This window comes from Rhinolophus sinicus, linkage group LG12, assembly GCF_036562045.2.
Source record: "Rhinolophus sinicus isolate RSC01 linkage group LG12, ASM3656204v1, whole genome shotgun sequence".
Classification (NCBI taxonomy): domain Eukaryota; kingdom Metazoa; phylum Chordata; class Mammalia; order Chiroptera; family Rhinolophidae; genus Rhinolophus; species Rhinolophus sinicus.
The window spans coordinates 44233171-44252005 of record NC_133761.1 but is presented as its reverse complement, the minus strand read 5'-3'; positions in this window follow the sequence as shown (position 1 = coordinate 44252005).

Sequence of the window (18835 nt, the reverse complement as noted above, 5' to 3'; positions counted from 1 at the left end):
CATAACAAAAAGAAAATGTAGCAGCAGGATTTAGAAACACAATAGGAGAACCATATGTCTCAGGGTTTCTGGGCCAGTCCTATTTCCAATTACAGTATTGGATACTGAGGTCTCACAACTCTTAAAATGTCCGTGAAGTTCTAATATAACAGCATCCAGATTATACACTTAGGGCTGCCTCTTATATACAAATATGGGACATAAATTTCTTCTTCAATCTTTCTCCCTGATGTGAAATTCAGAAAATGGCCACCACAATGGGAGACCAAGAAATTGTCTCAACACCATACTCAACATTGGCTAGTCCCCTAAAGGTGTTGGTTGGGGAAGTTCAATGTTACCCTTATGGATCTTAGAAAACGACTTAAGGGTAAATCAGGTGAGAGGCAAAAACTGGCCAAAGAAATTGAAAGTTGATTATAACCAGCAAGACTGAAAGTCTTTGGGTTATTTAATCTAGAGAAGAAAATATTTTAAAAGATATGTAATAATTTCCACAAACAAATGATATTATTGACAATGAAGCTTGTCACTTTGATTATTAAACTTGATGTTTGGTTGGAGTTGGCTTGCTGCGCATAGTAACGGATTTGTGCAAATTTATACACACGCTTTTGAGTTGGGTCCTTTGTGACTATCCATATACCATAAGGCGGTAGCGGCTAAGGGACAGGCTCCTGACTCCAGAACAGAGATAGATGTCCTATCTCTCTCGGATGCTGGACCCCACCTTTATAGATATAATATTAATTAATGTGGTAGTGGGTCTCCATTTATCTCTAAGTATAGGAAAAGGAATTATGGGATTCACCACAGCAGAGAAAATTAGTAGAAGCATTAGGAGGGAATTTGAGGCTCAAACAATAGCAAAATGCAATTCCAAGTACTAGGGTGCTTTCTCATAGAGTACGCAATCGTCCATCAACAGGGAAGAGGGAGCAGATGATTCTGAGGAAGGCTTTATAGCCTTATGCTGCTGTGATATTTTGAGGCAGGATAAATACAACTTGGGACAAAGTTCACTTGACATTGCCTCTTTATCTGTGGCTGACTTTATGGAGAAAGTACAGCCAGAATCCAACTCAAGAGAAAAGAATCCTGCGGGAAATATGGACCCAAGTGCTTGTGGAGCTGAAGAGCTGACACCATATTACAGGCTTCTCTTAGACTAGAGGAATTTGAAGAGCAAACACTTGTGAAACTCCTGTCCAGTCTGAACATTGCACCCCATCAAGGCTTTGGTCCAATACTGATAATATGGGGCCAGAAATGCTAGTGGGAGCACATTCAGTCCATTCATGCTCCTTGTGTTAAGTATAAACAGTGCTTTAAACAACATGGCTAACCTTCTCAGGAGGGTATGAATTTTCTTAACAGGACAAGTATTTAAAGACTTAACTGCAATCACTGATTTTCCCCCCTCAAAACCAGCTTTCTTACTTCAGATTTTGGAAAGTCCTCCCCGACCTCTTGCCTATCCCAAGCCTGATGCATACTTCTGATGGCTTATGACATTCCGAAGTCTTCTGAGACTTGGGGCTTCGGGGTGTGCTGGCATGTCGATGCCAGCTCTTACTTCCTGCTAGTGGCTCCCCCAGATCGACCTTTACAAAGAAGCAGGTGAGGATGACCTGCACCTCGGCCCCAGCTGAGCTGATGGCTCTGTGTCATCACACAACTGCCAGACCCTGCTCTGACAATGGCCACTGCAGTCTGGTTACCTGCTGGCACTTTACAACAGCACGATAAACTGAGCAAAGAACAGTACTACCCCACCCCACCCCCCCAAAAACAAACAAACAAAAAAAAGAACCACCACAGCAACCCAGACTCTTTAATTTCATTAAAACCTCTTTCGGACACAGGTCTGAACTTTTCAGAGGCTTCTGGGAAGGAAGAGCAGACTCTAACTTCGTTGAATGTGTCAGGAAAAAAGACAAGGTGATGCCTGTATTACAGACAGTGGGCTGTGATGTTGCCTTCACAATCTGTGCTCCTGACAGTATGGGCCGACGTGGACTTGGACCGTTCTTTACTGTGCCCATCCTACTCCCCTGTCCAGACCCTCCACACCTTGCCCACCCAACACACACATATCTGATGGCCTTCCGGAGCCCGCTGAGCCGCCAGCCCTCCCCAAACTCTCCCAGTTAGAAGTCACGACTCTGCTTTGGAACTCCAGGAGCCCCCCGGTCTGGATCTTTCTGTCTTGCTTGAGAACTACTGTCTGCAACTCCCTGTGTAGACAGTTTGCTCCTTGAGGCTCTGCTCTGGACTCTGTTTATTCATTTTTTACCTTCTTAGCTCCCAGGTGCTCAGTGAAATGCTTGTTACACACATGAACAGGACTGTGATATGCTCTTTGTGGATCCTTAGAATGAACTACTGGGGAAAGCAAAGGACAGAGTAAGCAGCTCACACTCACAAGCTCCCCACTCACCAAGAGGATGCTTTGTTTTCTTTTGTTTGGAAAGATTTAGCTTAAGAGCAAGGGAATGTCTTCTTTCAGGCAAATTGGTGTATGGCTCCTGCAGTAGCAGCTCCATGAGACGCTGGCTTACCGCTGACAGACGGCTAGGAGGACAGGGGAGCCGGCCCCGAGTACTCACACCCCTGGGTGCCCCGTCAGTGTGGTGTGCGCCCGAAAGTCTGCGATGGCCAGGCAAGCCCTACCGCAGAGGGCTTATCTGGGTCAAGTAATGTTACAGCACCCAGAGTGGAAATGCTAAGCAGATGGGCGTGGTGTCCAAGATGTCAGCACCACATCTGGTAAATGAACACTCAGTGCCCTTCCTTCTCCCATTTGACTCCAATACAGGCCCTTTACATGCAAATCACTTCACATCAAACAGTAAATATAAAAGGACTTGTCCCAGGCAAGGAAATAGAACAGATCTTTATAGAAATGAAAGGAAGAAAGATTAAAAAAAAAACAAAAGATAAGGGAATTTCCAGTGGATGTCTGGAACCTGATACCCACTTGCCCCTCAGGATCCTGCCTCTGCCCCATCTCCCCACTTCTTGTTTGTTTCTGGAAGCTGTGCTTCATGAGAACAAGGTTCTTTTCTATTTTCTATGGAAATCATGGTGTGGATTTGATGATTTCCTGTATCTAGAGGGTAGTTTCCCCATCTAGGAAGTGGGATAGTAAATCGGTCATTTCCCAGTGTCACTGAGACAGGAGAATGGCTTCTCGCTCAGTGTGAAAGGGACAGGAGCTGTTCCCGGCCTCAGGGTGCCTGTAATGGATGCCTGCATCCTGGCAGCCTGATACGTTACCAATATAGGAAATACACTCTGGAGAAAGTTCTTCTCATTCAGTTTCAGTTGGGAAAGTTCAATGTCAGCCTGAAACACTGAGTGCTGACCCTGACCCCTGAAGGTTGCTCTCGTTGGTTATTTACTCATGAGGGGTGTTAAGTGAATGTATTACTGGAACAGCCACTGATGTACAATGGCAAGGTCAAAATGTATTGTGTGCATTAGTTAATGGACTAAGGTTAGCAGTAAAATCATTAGTAAATTGATGCCCACTACATGACTTGACAGAGTGGGTACTGCTGCCCCAAAGGCCGCCTTAGTCCGGGGTGCAAACTGCACACTGGGTAAACTTGGAGCAGGCTTTACAAAGGTGCTGCGGGTGCTGGCCAGTCAGGTGATGCCGACCAAATGAGCTCAAAGCAAAGCATGGCCTCTCCCCAAAGGCCTGATGCTGACGCTCACGCTGGGTGACGCTAAGGCATAAGGAAGGCCAACTTGTAATATGTCATCGCTGCGGCAGGACGATAATGCCTTGCCTGTAAAAGCACCTCTGTTGTTATGAGATCATTAACCTTAACTACATCGCGTTCCCAGCTATGTACCTGCACTGGTAGGGCTGAAGAATATCCCGCCACCACAGAAAAAAAGTTCCAGGTCCATGCTTTGTAGGTGCCTAAGAAAAGCTCCAATCCTAGTCATCCAGCCCAGTGCTTACAACTACCTGAGGTGCTGTGAAGAGGGTTGGAGGGGAGGCTGTGAAACCCACAATTAATAAAACAGAAGTTGAACAAGGAACTGTGCACCAGATCCTGCCGACAAAGCCCAAGGTCAAAGTCCAATTGGCTTTGTTTGAAGAATTAAAAAGCAAAATAAATCTCAAAGGAAAACAGATGAAACTGCCAAATTGGAGCCCTGAATACACTTAAGTCTGACTTGGTTCCAATCTGAAACTGGCAATTCTCCCCAGAATTTTTTCAAGACGTCAACCGAAATGGGTGACTGTAAGCCATGCTTTTCACAAAGGCACTCTTTACCTGGTTTTGGTTGACATTGTCGCAAAAACAAACACAGATGCTATTTGGCGAACTGGCAACACACGTTTAATAATCAGCTTACCAAGGACCAGCCTGGATCATTGGTAAATACTCTGTTACCTAAGATGAGAAGGGAGAGGCTGGGGTTGTAACTCTATCTTTACCTACCTGGATAAGGTAACTAGACACCTACAGCAAAGGACGAGGTAGGCAGATTACATGACATTTCATAATAAAATTTAATAATTTTTTCTTAAACTATGTAACAATGTAAGGCCTTTGGAGTCAGTGGTTCTTCCTTGTTCTTGAACTTTCTGCTTTCAACTTCGTAGGACAGAAAACTAGAGATGGAAAAGAAATAGCACAGTGTCAGAGGCAGGCCTACGATTCTTTCCCACGGGCTTTCTCACTGGCTCTGTGCCTGCCGATAATTCACTAGCCTCTCTGAACTCCAGTTTTCCATCTACAAAAAAATTGAGGAAGTTAGATGAGTTGATCCCAAATCCATTCTAGTCCTTTATTTGTAAATGTCTCCAAGCATGGTCTTTAAAGACAATGCTGGAAAAGCAAATAGGCAAATACTCGGACAGAAACCAATTCCTCATCCTAAATTCTCCTTTCTCAAATCACAACTTTCTTAACTGCTTTGTTGTTTGATTCAGAAGCAGAGATTCTAATTTGTGATTTCGGATCAGCTAAGAATTTTTGTAGGTGCACCTGGGGTCAAAAGATACACAAGGCTCTTTGCATGGAGGACCATGACCTTGGCTCAGGAGCTGGTGGTTTAAGATACCACGCTCACTTGAGCAGTTCAGCAAACATTTAAAAAACAATTTTTTTCCTAGAAATATCTTATCAGTTTGCTGACAAAACAAGCAGAGGTACTCAAATTTGTAGAGAAAGGACAGGAGAAGACAGTCATCAGGTAACTTAGTTTTACAGATGAGGGTTGGTTTTGAGTCTACCTTTAGGGTAATTCTCAGAAGCACACGTGAGGATAGACTTCTAGCCTGGAGTTTTCAGGGAGTTACCAAATTAGCTTTTTAATCCCATCCCCCAGCAAGAAGACAAGGTTAGTGCCAGAGTTGGGGGCCCAGGGCCAGCAGAGCTATTTGATTCTGGAATGGACCACATCAGGAGGGACCCAGCTCGACTGGTTTCTCCATTAAGTGCCTTAGCCAAGTTTTGTACTTTTCTTCACATAGCTCCTGCACATTTCTTAAGACGATTTTAAGGTATGTTATAGGTTACTGTTATGAATGGCATCCACTTAGGTATTTAAATGATTTCTTTGTTCTCAGCTATATTTTCCAGTCTCAGTGAATGCCCAGGGTGGGCAGACGGAGGGCCATGAGGCCAGAAGAAAATTGCAGCAAAGAAAATCCTGTGTGATCTTCTCCACCTTTTTAATCCACTTCCTAATATGTTGTCTTATTTCTTCTTAAATTTCTCTTTATCCCATGTTTAATTCTCGATGCTGTATGTGTGGTTTTTCTCAGTTTTATTAATCAATCTTTAAAACGTGTAAATATTATAATTTTACAATATTAACAGGAAGAGAATTTTTTCACAATCAAAAAATTAGAACGTTATTCTTTTTGATAATCAGCAACTTTCTTGCTCACCAACATGTGCAGTGATACTCCTTCACTAGTGTCCATTATTTAAATCTAATTCATAGAGGGAAATAAGAAGGAATGAGTTTTTTAATTTTTGCCGTATTCCTGCAGGAGCTGGTGGGATGGTGAATGCAATGGGGGTAGAAGCAGGTGAGTGAACACATCAATTATGAGTTAAGCTCTCAGAGCCAGTGAGTCCCAAATTCCCAGCTACAGACAAAAACCCACCAGAAATAAAGTTTCCATCAAGACTGTTGCAAAATGAGAATACGGATATTATTTGAATTTTTAATAAATTTAAATGTATTCAAGTGAAAGAGTTATGTTTTACAGATAACTTTCATGTTAAATGTCCTTTTTTATGAATTGATAATGATAACATAACAGGATTTTTTTTCTTTCTTGTTACTTTGGAAATAAATAATTGGCCAATCCAGTGTTGGTTGCCAGATTGTATTTCACTCGCCTGTAATCCAGAATCTGGAAACCACTGCCCCAGTAACAGACTGGGGAAGTTACACGGGTTTATACAGTGTGCATTTATCTGTGGTTGTTTCCTGTGGCTGTTGTGCCAAATTACTATAAACTAGGTGACTTAAAACACCAGAAATCTATTCTCTCACAGTTTTGGAGGCCAGAAGTCTGAGACGAAGGTGTTGGCAGGGCCACTGTCCTCTGCAGTCCAATCTCTGCCTCCATTGTTGTATCTCTTTCTCTTCTGTGTCTCTCTCTGTGTCTAATCTCCCTCTCTCTTATAAGGATAATCTTTATCTAATCTGCCATTCCCTCTCTTATAAAAAGACTGTGGCAAGTTTTTCATAGTTTAAGTGTATTCAAGCTAAAGAACTGTCCTTTATAAATGTCTTTCATGTTCTCTCCCACTTTTGATAATCTCCCAATCTCAAACTCCTTAACTTCATCACATCTGCACAGACCCTTTTTCCAAGTAAGGTAAGAGATACACGTTCCGGAGATGAGGATGTGGACATATATTTGGGAACTAGTCTCAACCTACCTCATGCATCAAACCTTATTCTGGCCGAGGTCACACCCATGTCATCTGGGTGTGTTTCTGGTTGGGGCATACCGATCTAGGCGCCAGTGTAGAGATTTTTTCAGGTGGTACCATGACTGTTCTTTTTTAAGTGTTACTTTAAGACTGTTAAGACTGATGAAGAAATTACGGAGGGTTTATTTCTTTCTAAAAATACTATTTTAATATTTTTCAATTATATGGGTGTTTTTGTAATAAGAAAGAAATCAATAGTTTAAAAAGTATGTTTAAAACATGCTTCAACCAGTTACTAACTTCGAGTTATGGGTGAAAATGGTAATTAACTAAAGATGAAGCAGAAAGGACTGTGCTAAGGGGTCTCCTTGCATGTGGGGAGTCAGGAGGCTGAGCAGAGAGGCTGACTATAAGTCTGTCACAATGTATGTATGCTAACATGCCTCGATATTTAACTTAGGGCTAAATGTATGTAATTTTTTAACCTGACATGAAAAAATATATAAAATACATGACTGTGTTCTCCACGTGTAAAGGTTAAACAATACAAAAGCCCTTGTCCACTTCTAAGCCCCACGTTTCATTCCTAGGCCCCTCTAACCTCCAAAGGTAATGGCTATAGAATAGACCTCTGTATATTTTCAGTGCTTTTACACACATATGCAATTTGAAAACATTTGACATTTAGCCCACTTACATTTATTGCAGTTTCTGATATGTCCACGTGTCATCGTATTTTATATTAGTCTATATACCATGATTTCTTGTTTCTTTTATTTCCCTTTTCCTCTTTTTATTAGATGGATCACTTTTTGGTTGCGTTTTTTTTTCTCCAGTAGGTTTAGAAGTTATTCTATCTATTGTCTATTGCTAAGTGGTTATTCTTCGCTAAGTGGTTATTCTTACATCATGCCCGTTTAAACATGTATGACTCTATACATGTCTAAAATTAATTAATTTTTATCTCCTTCCTTTCCGAAAGGGCAAAATCTTAGCACACTATTATTTTCCCCTTCTCTCTCATTACGTTTATTGCTATAATCATTTAAGAATTTAATTTTAGATTTTTTAAACTTTATTAATTACTATATATTTGAGCTTATCTATAAGTTTTACTAGGTTCTTTGCTTACTACTATTTAGCCTATATTTCATTTCGATTTTTTCCTTGTGCCAAACTTTCATTTTGCTGTAAATCATCCTTCAGCAAATGTTAACTCTAGAGAGGACTGATTTCTGCGTCCTTGTTTGTCTACAAATATTTTCGCGTTGTTGTCCTTCCATTGGAATGCTCTCTGACTCGGTATAGAATTCTTGGTTTAAAATAATTTCTCCTCAGAACATCTCAGGATTTCTTTTAACATTCAGCTTTGCTGACGAGAATTTCAATAATATGATTCTAATTCTATGTAGATAATCCATTTTTCCTCTGAGAGCTTTCAAAAATCTCTATTTACTCTAAAGCTCTGAGACTTCATAAATCTTGTCAATTATATCTCTCCTACATGATACTAGTGGCCCTTTCTATGTAAAAATCAGCTATATACATTTTCATTTATTTTTCCTTATATTTCACCACATTCAATTATCTGATTCTGGAATTCTTATTAGATATGTTGGAATTCTTAAAATGAGCTTTCAAGTCTTTTAACTCTTCTTAATCTGACCTTTCACAGAAAAAGTTGGCAAACTTCAGATTAGATCACCAATTTGTTCATTATTGTGTCCATTCTTTTTTTCATTTTTCATTAAATATTTGTTTTTGTAATTTAATAATCCTGAGATCTCTGACTTGGTCTTTTCTTCTTTTTCACAGCTGAATGTTCTTGTTAAACATCATCTCAAATCTCGAATCTCTCTGATGTTAGTGATCAGAATGCATAGAAGTTTCTCTGTCAGGAATTGTCTCTGGGTCAGTGTTCTGTCTCTTCCTCCCTTGTTAGTGCAATGCCCCCTCCGCCCACCACACAGACGACTTGTATCCATTTTCACCTCAGGAGGGAGAGATTCATCGGTCCTCTAGGAAGCTGGTGTGGGTCTGCTCTTCCCTGAGGAGGTCTGGCTGGTAACGGACTCCACGTTCCCCGTGTGGTTCTTTAATTACCCCAATGGTTGCTGAAGGCCCCTTCTGCTCTCTAATTGTTGACACTGAGCTTGCGGTTTTTCTCCATCTGTTCTTATCTTCCTAGTAGATTTTTCTGTACATATGTTGGGCTGTGGTCTCCTCGATTCTTGTCAATTTTATCCCATCTGCTTTCTATCTTCCAGGAATTCCTCACAAGTTCAGGACCCCTCAATGTCACCCCTTATTCTCCCAGTGCTGTCACGAATTTAGTCTTTAAAAGATTTCTTTCTCCTGTCACTTAAAAGGATTTGGGGGAGGTGGGGAGGTGTGGGGTGGTAGACACATGTGCTCAGCCCACCCTCTTTACCCACTCCACTCGCCATGGCAGATAAAAAACAGTTTGTGTTGTAATCTCTCTTAGACTTCAGTTTTAGGAAATAAGTTATTTCCCACCAGCAAATTTTATAATTAAAACTTGTCTAGTCACAAATAAAAGTGTGAACATTTAACCATTTTGGTGTAAATGGCATTCAAATATAGATTCACTTCTCTGATTCCTTAGTGGCAAATACTCAGTGGAACAAGCCACGCGCTCACGAAGGATGGTGGCCTCTGCGTGCTCTACTCGATGGGTGGTAAGAGTCTTTGGTTCTTTCGCCACATCAAGCAGTTTTTCTGCTTTTGGTTTATGACTCATAGCACTACCCTTTGTTTTCTTTGAACTTGCCACTTCTAATTTTCTGTGGAACGGGAAACCACATAGCTAAGCATTTTATAAAGTATACGCTGTAGATGACATGGAGACTGAGGGCTAAAGGAAGGAGAACATGATGTGGTGGAGTGGCTTTTGTAAACCATTGCAGGCACGCAGAAAGTTTTGGCATACTTTTAGACCCAGGGTTTTTCTCCAGGTAGGTAAGTACTTACTAGAAGTCTGACTGACAAATAGGGATATTTTTGTTCTAATAGCTTTGTCATTAAATAAAAAGTTTTATCACTGTATACATATATATGTATATATATATATATATATATATGTATATATACACAAATTATTATATATCATATAAAATACTGTATTAATGCAGATTATATAAAATACGATACGTATTTTATATAAATATATAAAATACATTATATATAAAAATGTATAATATGTATATAAACATACATACATACTCTCTCACAAACAAAAACTAGTTTGTCTCTTGCTGAAGCAACCACCTACGGAACAAAAAAATTATTTTCTACCTATTAGTATAAATCTCTACTCACAAAATATGGGTGAGTAACCTGAACTTTAAGCATCCAGCATAAAGCACAACGCTAATAAAAAAGTTGCAGATTCTCCTCACAGTGTTTTTATTTCTGCAGATTAACTATCCTCAACAGAATATATGCCAGAATCAGTTTTAATGACTGCAACGGTTGGCGGGTGTCCATTTACTCTCATTCAGAGATACTTACTTAATCAGTGTGGCCAGATATGTGGAGGTGCTGCCCAGCGAGGGTCCAGTTAAGGATATTTCCTTCTTCTGATTGCTCTCTCTTCTAACGCTTCCCGTTTTCCAGAAGCAGATTTATGGTTCCAGCATCCATCCCATCTAACCCATAGAAGTAGAATGGAAGTGTGGTCAAACGGCTAGAGCATGGCTTTGGAACCAAACTGACCTGGTTTAGACCCAAGCCCACCACAGGACTTTGGCGAACTTTGACGAATTACTTACCCTCTCTTAACCTAGTTTCTTGAGTATAAATGTAGGAGAATGATACTTAGGGTGGTACACTCCAGTCTGTAATGTCTTGTCGAATCTTCTTGGTCTGATGTTCAAGGTCTCGTCACTCTGGCACCTCATCGCTCAGGCCCCACTCCCAGGATAACTCACTACATAAGAATGCATAGGAGCACGGAGCTGGAGCCCGGGCCCTCGGGGGCCCACACAGTGCTATTGCAGGAGAGCGATCTGGTGATTACCCATGTGATTTGACACACATGGATCGATGAAACCCCACTTGTAGAGTGATGACCTTCCTCCGTGATGCTCCATACACACATATCCAACCACTCACTGGTAATCTCCCCTCGTGATTTCTCCTTGACTCTCTTCTCACAGCTTTCCCATCAGAGTAAATAATTCCACCTTCCAACCAATTGTTCAAGCCCACAAGTCCCGCTTGACTCCTCGTTCTCCCTTGTTCTGTGTGTTCATTACCTATTACTGTGTAACATGAAACACAGCGGCCTCAGACATGCTTGTCTCAGTTTCTGGGTCAGGAATACAGGCACAGCCTCATCTGCTACAGGGTCTCAGAGGCTGCAGTCGAGTGGAGATGTCAGCCCAGCCAGGGGCTTGTCTGAGGTTCTCCTGGGGGAGGATGCTGCCACCGTGGTTATTGGCAGGATTCCGTTCCTGGTGGGTGACCGGACAGAGGGCCCCCACTCCTTGCTGCCTATTGGTTCCTCACTGCATGGGGCAGCTCACCCCATCACAACCAGCCGGCAGGAACCAAGAGAGTCGGCAAGCAAGACTGACGTCACAGGCTTATGTGATATAATCTTGGAAGTGGCATCCCATCACTGCTGTCATCTTGTGTTGATCAGAAGCAAGTCACAAGCCTGTCCACACTCAAGGAAGGGCATAAATACACAAAAGCATGAACCCGCGGAGGCAGGGTTAACTGGGGCCGTCCTAATATCTGTCTACACCCCATCACCTGGTTCATTGTTGTCTCATGAAGCTACCTCAGAAATGTCCCTGCATTTGTTCGACCTCTCTCCATTGCCACAGCCACCACCCCAGGGTCTTACTTGGATTATTCTATTCACTGGTCTCCTCGGTTTCATTCTTTCCTCCCTGAATTCTATTCCACACACATAAGGGTTATATAATTTCTCTTCCATGCTTTAAAAACCCTCCCAAACATTCCCACTGATGACTGAACAGAACTGAAATTCCAACAAGACCTGACTTGACCTGGCCTTTTACCCTTTGACTCTACCTCAGTCCATGGTCCCCCACTCAGTATAGTCAGACGTCCAGGCCTCTTACATTCTTCAAACTCTAGAGTTTATTCTTGCTTTGTGGAATTTACACTTAATGTTTTCTCTGCCTGAAATGTTCTTTCCCCAGTTTTTGCAAAAATGGCTCTTTCTTGTCATTCAGCTCAAGTGGCATCCCCTTAGAGAGGCTTGTCCCACCCAAGGAGAAAGAAAGACATCAAGGGTAATATTCAATGAACCATCTAAGCTCTATTACATTGCCTGTTTTAGTTTTATTAAAGCCCTTATCACTCATTTTCTTTTTTATTTAACTCTAATTTTCTTTTTTATTTATTAACTCTCTCTCTTACTAGAATTTAAGCTCTATTAAGAGCAAAAACCTTGATGTCTTTGTTTTCTGCTATATATCTCCATCACCTAAAAGGAGGCCTGGCATATAACAGACACTGGGTAACTATTACTAAATGAATGAATGATTGAGCAACTTAATGAATGAACGAATGAAATTACACCTTCTGTCCTATATATTTTTTATTATTTTTTAAAAGATTTTTATTAAAATATAGTTAACATACAATATTATATTAGTTTCAGGGCTACACCATAGTTATTCAACATTTAAATACCTAAAGAAGTGATCACTGTAAGTCCAGGAACCATCTGACCCCGTACCACGCCATCACAATAGTATTGACTATATTCCCTGTAATGCTGTACATTACATCCCTGTGACTTATTTGTTTATACCTGAACTATCCTGTCTTTAGATGTCAGCAAACCTTTAGTAATAATAAAACTGGAGCGCTTTTCAGGCCCTGACTTTAGTGCCATGTAGAGCCAGCCAGAGAAAGTTCCCATCTCCATTATTTTGGGAAGATTTGCACAGCGCATTAATTGACCACGATTCACTCCCCATGCACCCCACCATTCACTTTATAGAAGATATCATCCCTGCAATGAGATACCTCCCCAAGCGGTGCTTTGTCAAGACCCACAGGGAGCCAAATCAGTCGTGTGAACCCAGAGAGAAAACATTTCCATGCCGGAGGAGCCTGAAGTCAGGAAAGCCACGCCCAACCAGGGAGCTCAAGGGAAGGACTTCAATACAGAGAAGTTCTAGTTGAGGAAGGTGTTGTAAGAGCTGAAATGACCGATAGGGGGCAGTGGAAGAACACAGAAATGCCTAACAGTAGTTGGCTGCCACCACAAAGGAAGAAGGGTGTTATGAATTCAATGGTGTCCCCCAAAATGATATGTTGAAGTCCTAACACCCAGTACGGCAGAATGGGACCTTGTTTGGAAATAGGGCTATTGCAGATGTCACAAGTTAAGGTGAGGTTTTACTGGAGTAGCGAGGCCCCTACCCCAATGAGTGTTGTCCTTATAAGAAGAGAAGAGACAAAGTGACAGACACAAGAGGAAGAGGCCATGTGATGGTGGAGATGGACATTGGATTGGTGCAACTGCAATCAGGGAGGCCAGGTCTGTGGTTGGCACCAGAAGCTAGGAAAAGCTGAGGCAGGATTCTACCAGAGTCTCAGAGGGACTGTGGCCTTAATGACCCAGACCTGGATCTCGGGCTTCTAACCTCCAGAGCTGTGATGGAGGTGCTGCGGTTTTAAGCCACCTGGCTTGTGGTATCTTGTTAGCCAAGCTTTAAGAAACTAATACAAATGGTGCACTCAGAATCCAAGTTCAGAGCCGCCTGGGGGTGGTGGATCCATGAGGCGGCCCAGGCAGAGGCTAGGACCATGGAGGGAGGGCTGATCCAAGGATATGCCGCTGTTACTGGTGGCGGGGTTCAGGGGAAGGAGAGTAGAAACATCTGGCCTCCTCCTTCCTCCTGTTCTCCTGTCTCCTGCCTGTGTCTCTTTTTTTTGAAATGAAGTTAGAAGCCAGTTGACGCGGGAGCCACAAGAATGTAGCTTTCAGGGAAAGGGTGTGGGACAGACCTGAGTACAAAAGACAAAGACTGGCCTATAGGGGACTGTCACCTTAGGGTGGCACAGGTGGCGGATGGATGTCTGCCCTCTGGCCAATCCTAGAAATACAGGATATCAAATCCTGCACTACCTCACCCTAAAAGTGGGATCGTTAATATTGTTTAAAGTGGAGGCAGCTGGTTAGCTCAGTTGTTTAGAGCACTGTGCTCATAGCACCAGGGTTGCCGGTTTGATCCCCACGTGGGCCAGTGTGAGCTGTGCCCTCCATGACTAGATAGAAACAACTACTTGACTTGGAGCTGATGGATCCTGGAAAAACACACTTAAATAAATAAAAGTTTAAAAAAAATTATTTAAAGTGAACAAGATCCTAAACACAGAGACAAAATATTAAAATATGCAATGGTTTAATGATTAAAACCATTGGTTAAATGACGTTGAGTCAAGAAAACTGGCACAGATTATATTTTGGAATTTTGGACATTTGGATTTTCGATAAAAGAGATTTTTAAAAATATCACTAGTTCTACCTAGCTTTTATTATTATTACGAGAAGGAATTGAAGTTATAGTATTTGACATTATGAACAAATAGAGAGGAAATTTAGGGCTTAAGCCTACAAAAAAATTTAAAAAGACAGAAGTTGAACCCAGGTAAAATCTACTGAAATCAAGAGGGAAGAGAGTTTGGGGGCGGCTAGAGTGGTCTTCATACCATCACCTCTCTAGGACTCCCCTATACATCATGTCTTGCAATAAAAATTAAATCAGTATTTGTGCTGTGGTTGTTTCCAAAAGGATCTGAAACACTTAAGGGTTAAAACAAGTTATTTAAAACAAAATCCCCGCCATTCTTTAAAGGAAGCAGTACTTGGTAATGAATTTGACATAAAGTTTTCTTTCATATAAAACAGAATATATATACATATATTTATGTAATATAATTTTACATCATATATATTTATATATGATATTTTAAAGTTTTCGATAAGAGAAAGCATATAAATCCATTCGCAGGAAGAAAAACTCTTCTTAGAACATAAAATTTATCAAATTAGTCTTTGCATAAAGAATGTTGGGCAATCTCTTTAACCAACATCTTGTTTTGAATGCTAGTAAAGAAGAGAACATTACATTAAATCACTCATCAAAAATAACATTCTGCAAAGGACTGAGGTAGTATGGTCTTGGCTTTCCAGTGTTTTAAATCAGTATAGAAATAGAACGAAGGAAATCGTGCCACTGAACAACCATTTGACCTTGGCAAATATTAGGGCTCATGAGGAAGCCTGGGCCGTGTGTGGGATTTTAGTAAATGCAGAATTATTACATCTCATCTGTACTACGTGGCCTTGCTGATTGAAATGAGGGTTACGGGTTATCACAAATATGATATTCTGTTAAAGATTGAGCTCGCTGCACAAATTAATCAGTGCCAGGCTCACACCACAACAAACAGGAAATGAAAACTGGAAACCTACCATGAGGCCTGGAAAGGTCCCACCTGCTCACGTGGAAGGAGGTGCACCTCCACACCGCACCACGAGGTGTGGGTGGCACGGAGCAGGGCACAGGAATGGATGGCCTCAGTGGGCGAGACAAATTGCTCTACGTCTGTATTGCTGAACTGTAAAGTAAGAGAGGGAGAAATACACGACCTAAGCTGGTAGTGGCGCTCAGGCACGGAGTGTCAGGAGTTGATGGATCCTGAGCAGAAACTTCAAATAGGGCAGGAATCTAAGAGGAAGAGGAAAATAAATGCGAGTTTCAAATACAAAACAGTATAACCCATGAGAACAGACTTTGTATGTAAAATGAGGAGGGTGAGTATTTCTCCTGGAACGTCCATGATTGTCGCCCCTGGAGAGTGTTATGGACACTTTCTCTGAGCACCCCGTAGGCTACACAGTAGACAACTTATTTTAATGGTCAGGTAGGCATAGAGAGCTTGAGTGTCTTACCCCAAGCAACCCAGGGAGTTAGTCATAGAACTAAAACTGGCCTTCTCAGCCCTGTCGTTTCAAGGACTTTGATCATTTCACTGAGTCATGCTGTGGCTCACAGAGGGCCCGGAGTTTCCGATGACGAGGCCTCCTCCAGGCCCAAAGCACGTAACCAACCTATTGAGTGACACTGCGAGAGCTCACAGCGATGACGCGTGCACCATTCCTATGCCCAGTGTCCCCGTACAACGACTGCAGCTTTTCATTGCTAGGAGATGGAGAGGGGTGATGCAATACAAGAATCACGGTGGGCAGAGCAATGCCCACGTACTTTAAATACCAGGGTGCCCAAAAAATGTATACACAGGACTTGTATTCATCTTTTGTTATTGGTATATATTGAGTATTACAATTTGATACAGTTTTTTCCTTTCTTAAAATGTGTATACATTTTTTGGCACCCTGTGGGGTGTGTGTGTGTGTGTGTGTGTGTGTGTGTGTGTGTGTGTGTTTCATTTTTTATTTCTACTTCATTATTTAAAGTTAATAATACAGGTACAATTGTAAAATGAATGCATTTAAAAACAAAAAGATACATTTCAATGACAAAAAATATACAATGATCATGAAAATCTGCTGTGCACTTTGCCAAGGTCAACAGAATGAAAAATGATATGATATATATACCAGGGGTGCCAAAAAAATGTATACAAGTGGACACTTTTGTCAGCGTTGCTCAAGCAGTAGTTCGCCATAATCAGAAGTGTCTAGACGCTGATGGGAACAACTCTGAGCACCTCTTATAATTGCAGAAGTCAGACGTGACTTGTATTCATCTTTATTATCCAGTATATATTGAGTATTACAATTTTAATAGTTTTTTCCTTCCTTAAAATGTGTATACATTTTTTATATTTATATATGTCTTTAGTTATGCTGTGATGGCTGCCTCAATGTCCTGAATCATTTGGACTTTGGGGAAGAGCCAGAAGTCACATGGTGCCAGATCTGGTGAATAAGGTAGATGAGGACACACTGTAATGATTTTATTTCCCAGAAATTGCCGTACCGGAAGCGATGTATGACACGGAGCATTGTTATGATGGAGGAGGAAATAAAGACACAAAAGAGGACTTTCAGAACTGCTTCAGAAAGTGGCAAGAATGAGGGGTAAATGTGTTCAAAGTGAGGGAAAGATTTTGAAGGGGATTAGTGGCAATTTGTCTTTTACTGTAATACATTTTTTTTAAATTTAAACATTCTCCATATTTTTTTTTATCACACCTTGTACAATAAAATTCAAGGAGGAAATATAAAGAGGGTTGCATGACATCCATTGGTGGTAGATTAAGGGGGTGGGAGAAAGCAAAGCAGAGAAACCTCTGGGATTGGATAAAAGGTAACATGGAGAGACACATATGCCTTTTACATGGGTGTGTACAGGAAGAGTTAATAATTAACATTTACAGCACATAGAGATGGTATTTGGGGAACAAGATAACAATGAGGGGTTCTGTGGTCTCCTGCCCAGGTGAGGTGGGTTGTACCCTGAGGGATCTGGAAAAAGGAATGCCTCTGATATTCTAACGGCATGTTATCTTAGATGTAAAAAGACAGTAGAAAGGCTCACTTAGGGTAAAGACTGATTTTCTCAAGGATGTGACTACCCACCATGACCTGCTTTCAGTTATGAATTTTTATGTTCAGACCATCCTGTGTGGTTACTTTCAGTCTCTGAGTTTGTGGGGCCTGCCATGCTTGCCACTCCTGAGCTCCTCAGGTTTAGTATGGGGCCCCCTTTTTTTATCCCCAAATTGGCTATATCATTATGCTCGTGAGATATTTTTTTCTTTTAAAAATGGTTATTTTCTGGCTCTGCCTAATGAAGCAACCAAAAACAAAACCAAAAACAAACAAACAAGAAAGCACAACACAACAAAACAAAACACACCCCGGAGCAGTGAGCATCTCCAGTGCTCATATTGCCATCTTATTTCATCCCCTGTCACCAGGCTCTTTGGGGAAATGACTACTTCAGCTCTGGTCCAGGAAACAGACAAGGTGAGCCTGGAATCTCTCATACCAGAAAGTAAGAGAATCTATTTAAGATCACTGAGGTTGTGTCAAAGGCCTTAGTTTCCTGCTCTAAGAGACCATTGCGCACCAAAGATGGAACCGTTCCATTTTCAAAGAGAATAGTAACTGCAAAGAACTTAAGGACGTCAAATGTCATGAATCCAACATGATACTGAAAAGAAAAACCACCACTGGCTGTGGTTGGCAGATGCCAAGGAACTAACTATGCTAAACACTGGAAAAGAGGACAAATATTAGACTTTTGTCCCCTTTTACCATGTTTAGGGTAATTATACAGTTCATGAAGAAAAGTCTTTCCTTACAGCAGAACTCCAGCTAATAAATGGAGAAGGATTAATATAGCATCAGCATTTCTCAGGCCCTAGTGAAATAATGGATGTGGCAATGGTGACCATCATGGTTGCTAAAATGTTAGAAGAACTGACGGGGAACTAAAAATGATGGAAAGACGTTGACAAGACTGGAACCAGTAATCAATGTTTACATCACAGAGAGACAATTAGACATTGTGTGTCTCCCAAAGGAAGTACACAATCATAAATTGTTCTTTCTGAAAAATGGAAACTTAATCTGATCAAGCCTCTAGATCTAATTGCCAGTTTTTAAGAAATATGGAAGGCAGAAGAACATGGCAAGTAACACCATGAGAATGCAACTAGTAAAATTTATATGAAAAAGAACCTAGTTTTTTTAATGTTTTCAATAAATAAATTGAAAGAAAAATGTAGAGAGGGGACATCTCAGGGTTAAAAGACTTAAGAGTTGTATCGCCAAACACAATGTGTACATACTAATCCTGATTCCAGTAAACCAACCATAAAAACATTTTGAGATACTCTTAGAAATTTGAATAATGACTGAATAA